This window comes from Pteropus alecto, unplaced genomic scaffold (assembly GCF_000325575.1).
Source record: "Pteropus alecto unplaced genomic scaffold, ASM32557v1 scaffold3, whole genome shotgun sequence".
Classification (NCBI taxonomy): Eukaryota; Metazoa; Chordata; class Mammalia; order Chiroptera; family Pteropodidae; genus Pteropus; species Pteropus alecto.
The window spans coordinates 41105556-41111062 of record NW_006442484.1 but is presented as its reverse complement, the minus strand read 5'-3'; the positions used below and the strand labels follow the sequence as shown (position 1 = coordinate 41111062).

Sequence of the window (5507 nt, the reverse complement as noted above, 5' to 3'; positions counted from 1 at the left end):
ATGTCAATGATTTGTCTAGAAATGTTACTTTAGCATTGGGAACACAGGAAAATATAGATAGAAAATCAGAACAAAAGGTAGATGCTCTGTATAAGACAGTGGAATACCTGGGTGATGAAGTCCAGGGTCTAAAAATTAGATCTCAACTAGAATGTCATGTGGAGTATCATTGGATCTGTGTCACATCTAGAAGATATAATGAGACCAGTCATGACTGGGATCGAGTAAAATATCATTTAAAAGGCATATGGCACAATGCTAATGTATCCTTAGATTTAATTAACCTGCATAAAGAAATACAAGGACTTAAAAATGCTAAACCTCTACAATTTGACGCTGATAAATTGGCCACTGAATTTTTGGATCACCTTAAGGGCCTTGTCCCCTCATGGTCTTCCTTCTATCAGCTAGCTGCTTCTGTTTTGACTATAGGAGCCTGTGTAATTGTTGTTTTGTGCCTGCTTCCTTCTCTACTGAAATACTTCATTAGTGCTATGTTAAAACTTCAGGCCAACCTACATCATGTAAGACTTCGAAATACGGCTTAAAAGATAGACATCTCCCTCCCGCGGGGGCTGGTAGTCAAAGACGGGTAAGACTCCCTCAGAGACTGGACAACCTAAGACAGGGCGTGCATGACGGAATGCACGTACCGATGACGGGTAAGTTCCAGATCTGGTGAGGGGATCACCTAAGACAGGCACAGTCACCTTGCGCCAGAACCAGGAGGGTTCGGGCATTTAAACAATAAAAAAGGGGGAGCTGTGGGGAGTCACTTATGGACATGTGAAAACGTATAACAAGGAACAAGGATATCTGTGTACTTGGCAACAATGTAAGAAGTTGAGATTGTAAAGCGCTGGGAAAAACCGGGAGGTAACTGTTCACATAGCAATCACTGCAAATTCCTTGCAACAGTTTAGCAGAGTTCTGAGTTGTGAGAATCTCATTGTTCTACTGGATATAGTAATCTGGCTAACCTTGGTTCTTGACTACTGTCTTTCTTTGTGTAATGTTATAAATAGTGTGTTCTAAATAAACTAGGGGACACAGACACAGCTTGATTCTGTGATCCCTCCTGCAATTCTGTCTGTCTTCTTTCTTTTCCTCAGTCCATGCTCCCCCCTTTCAGGTACCCTTAATTACTTCGTCGGCTGGCTCCGACAGAAAGGAAGAAGTAAAACTGTCATTATTTGCAGATGACGTAATACTATATAGTAAGAACCATAAATATTCCACCAAAAAACTATTAGAATAAATGAATTCAGTAAAATAGCAGGATACAAAATTATTATGCACAAAAAGGAAACTAGACTACTTTCTTACGCCATATACAAACATAAACTCAAAATGTATTAAAGACTTACATGTGGGGCCTAAGACCATAAAACTAGAAGACAACATAGATAGTAACTCTTTGACATGGGTATCAGCACTATTTTTTTAGATGTGTCTCTTCAAGTAAGGGAAACAAAAGGAAAAAAATATACAAATGGGACTACATCAAACTAAAAAGTTTTTGCACAATCAAGAAAACCATCAACAAAACAGAAAGACAACCTACTGAGTGGGGAATATATTCACCAATGACACAGCCAATAGGGGTTAATATCCAACATGTATACACTCTAACACCAAAAAAACAAAAGATCCAATTAAAAAATGAACAGTGGACCTGAATAGATATTTCTCCAACAAGGACAAAAGTTGGCCAATACACATATGAAGAGATGCTCAACATCAGTAATCATCAGAGAAATGCAAATTAAAACCACAATATCACCTCACACCTGTCAGAATGGCGATCCTCAATAAATCAACAAACAATAAGTGTTGGTGAGGATGTGGAGAAAAGGGTACCCTTGTGTTCTGTTGGCAGGATTGTAAATTGGTGCAGCCCCTATGGAAAACAGTAATATGGAGGTTGCTCAAAAAATTAATAATAGAACTACCACATGACCCAGCAATTCCATTTCTCGGTATTATCTGAAGAAATCTAAAACACTAATTCGAAAAGATGTGTGCACCCCTGTGTTCACTGCGCATTATTAACAATGCTCAAGATTTGGAGGCAACCTAAGTTTCCATCAACAGACAAATGGATAACAAAGAAGTGGTACATATATACAATCATAATGATTTCAGTCATAAAAATGAATGAAATCTTGACATTTGCAACAACATGGATATCATGCTAAGTGAAATAAATCAAAGAAAGACAAATACCATATAATTTCACTGATATATGGAATCTAAAAACCAAAAATAAATGAGCCAACAAAACAGAAACAAACTCATGGATAGAGAATGAAATGATCATCAGATGGGAAGGGGGTTGCGGGGGCTGTGTGAAAAAAGGCAAAATGGATTAAGTACAAATTGCCAGTTATAAAAATAGCAAGAGGGATGTAAAGTACAGTACAGGGAATACAGTCAGTAATATTGTAATAACTATGTATGGTGTCAAATGGGTACTAGACTTAGGGTAATCACTTCATAAGGTATATAATAAATGTCTAATTACTATGTTGTACACCTGAAACTAATAAGATTGTATGTCAACTGTCACTGAAAAATAATATTAAAAAAAAAATATTATCCCACAAGGGATATCTCTTGTGGTGTGAATTTAAGTGGTATATAATATTCTGATATCTGGATCCTTGTATCTCTAAATGCCTAATCCAGGTGTCTGACTGACTCCCACAGATTTACGTGCTGAATTCACTTTCCCATAGAAACAATGTAATAAATAGCAATAAGGCATAGTTGACAATCACATTAGTACTGTACCTAGGCACATTAAAAGTAAAAACATGCTTTTTAAATTGTACACCCGAAACTTACTGGATTTTGTTAACCAATGTCACCATAATAAAAATTAATGAAAAACAAACATACTTTTTAAGCATTGTGAATTCATATATAATTTAAAATTTTTTTTCAAATGTAACTAACTCACTGTTCTTTAAAGATTGTCTCTAGCTTGTATTTAGCCACAAATTACTGAAATTCCTGAACTATTAATCTAAAAATAAGATGAATCATAAGCCTGAAATTAACATAGTTCCACTGCTATTAATTTCTATTTACAAGTGAAATTTTAATTTCAGATCTTTTCATGTTTTTTTCCTCAGCACTCAATACAAATCTTTATTAAAAATACTTTCTCAATTTAGTATTTCCAATATAATTAATCTTACTTCAGCAAAGAGCTTAGGTTAAACAGTCATGACCACCTTCACTTTCAAACACCATTTGGTTTCTAATCAAACTACTCTCACTATATGCAGGGAACAAAGTTATCTGGTTTGGAGCAAAGGAACAAACACTTCTTAACTCCTAAAATTAATAAAGGTATTTAAGATATTTTTAAATTTATGTTTTCTAATGATGCTATTTTCTCTTACATCAGAGAAGTACCTAATGATAATTGGAGAAACAAATTTTGATTAAACAAAAACCTTAAATACTACACAGGGAATGTTATGTAAATGTAACTTTTTATCCAGTGGATAAAATCACAAGTGTTAGGCTCATTCTGTTGAGATTTTCAGATTCTATTAAACATTAAAAGATTAAAAGATTTAGTGCTGTACTTGAAATAAAAATGTCTCCAAAAATTAAGAATGTGCATAAAGGTTGTTTTAAGAATGAGAATCTATTTTGAAACTAATTTGTTAAATTCTCAAAATAGTTTTAACTATTCTCTCCAAAAGCATGATCCGTGTATATCTGGTCTATCAGCAATGTTTCCATAGTCTAAAAATAACCTATGAGCTTTTAATAATGAAAACTAGAAACTACATACACGTCCAAGAATTGGGGACTGGTTAAATATGTGATAGGTATATAATGAAATATTTATTTAGCCAGTAAAAGTGAAGATATTCAGTTCAAATTAAACAGCCTAATCACAAAAGTGTAATGCCATTTTTGTTTTTAAAAAATGTCTGTGTACAGTGGTAGGATCATGGGTAGTTTGACTGTAGTTCATTCTTTTTCTACATTTTTCTCTAGAATAATTTAAACTCTTTCAGATCAAAGTGTATATGCTCTCTTCTGAATTTCCCAACAAAGAAAAAACAAAAGGAGCGGATGTAATAGAGATAACTCTAGACCAACTTGGCTCTAAAGATCCATGCCTTAGAGCTAAGATGCAGGTGTTGAAAGTCAAATGATATCAGACCATGTCAAATTGGCAAATTACTAACATCAAATCTTATATATTCAATACTTTTTGTAACCAATTTAGTCAAAATTCCAGAGAATTTTTGTTGGGAGATAATTCTCCATGAGTCTCTAGTGGTTCTGCATTTCTTAGAAGCAAGGCATTCACTGTCCTTTGCTCTGGACTATCATCTCAAAAATGTATGTATAGTAAACAGCCTTAAAAGGCATGTTTGTTGTTCATTATAATAAAGATTTGGGTTCCTTAACTTCATGTGCAGTTGACTTCTGGCCCTCTTTGCATCATCCTGTGGGGAATGGGACAAAACTGCTGATATTCTGGCTACTACTGCAAGTAATTCATTTCTGACTTTGGGGTCTGCATCTTCTACAAAACTGTGGCAAGCTGTTATCATGCAAGCAGGGTAAAATCTGACTCTTCCAAGTTCTTGACATCTTAAAAACTATGCTTCCAAAAAAACCAATGTCATATGTGAAAAAACTAATTTTTGTCAACAAATGTTTTATTAATCCTTTCATACTTACCAGCATTATTATGGTGGAACATCTGATAGAACACCTGAAGAAAAACAGTACAACTATGTGTTAGAACTTTAGTGATTAAAATCTTACCTCATTTTGTTTTGAGCGACTCCAATCTGGTGCCTAATGTGTACATGCTGTAACCAACTAGCTTGTAATGAAATCATTTGTACTTCGATGTATTAAAAAAGGATCCTTTGAAATCAAGACTGCATCCACTCTTGACAGATTTGTGTCCTTAGAGGTCTGATTGGCCCCCCAAATACATATGATTTACTATACTGTATTTACGAAGCAATTTAAAATCTTAAAGGTCCTAATATGAAGGTCCTAACAACATCCAAGTTTAAAAATTCCTATGTTTAAAAAAACTAAGCCCCATCAGGCCTAGATCATGCCTTAAACCAAAGTATTTAAACGCAAATATTCTGTCAATTAATCCCTGGGTTTCTGTAGTTAAGGGAGGGCACTGCCCTTCACCTTCCACCCGCAAGGAGGTCTGTGGGCTGCAAGTACCAAGTCTAGGCCCCGCTTTTCCACACACCTGCCAGGTCGGCCCCGAAAGTAGACGCAGGGAACTAGTTGGGGGTCGTCCCCCGTGAGGCACGCGATTGATGAGAACGGGAGCACCAGGCCGGACCGGATACCCTACTCTCCCCACTGAACGAGGACAGGTATCAGCAGCCGTCCCTGCCTCCACCCGCTTCCGCGGATCGTTCCGGCGCCTGCTCGCGGAGCCGTCGCATTCGTAGGCTCGGCTTCCCGCGCAGGCGTAGCCTACGTTCTCCAGCCCC

At 36.3% G+C, this 5507-nt stretch overlaps 1 protein-coding gene across 2 annotated transcripts in view; it reads right to left on the bottom strand.

Annotated features, from left to right (window-relative positions):
* The window catches only part of PHOSPHO2 (phosphatase, orphan 2), a 10014-nt gene extending 4550 nt beyond the window's left edge, over positions 1-5464 (bottom strand). The window contains exons 1-2 of one of the 2 annotated variants that reach the window (XM_006921174.3): positions 5258-5462; positions 4717-4750 (exon numbers count right to left, since the gene is read on the bottom strand). The gene's annotated coding sequence lies outside the window, so the exon portion shown is untranslated. Of the gene's footprint in view, positions 1-4716; positions 4751-5257 lie in introns of both variants that reach the window. The other variant, XM_025039505.1, reaches the window with a different exon arrangement.
* Positions 5465-5507: the final 43 nt, after the last annotated feature.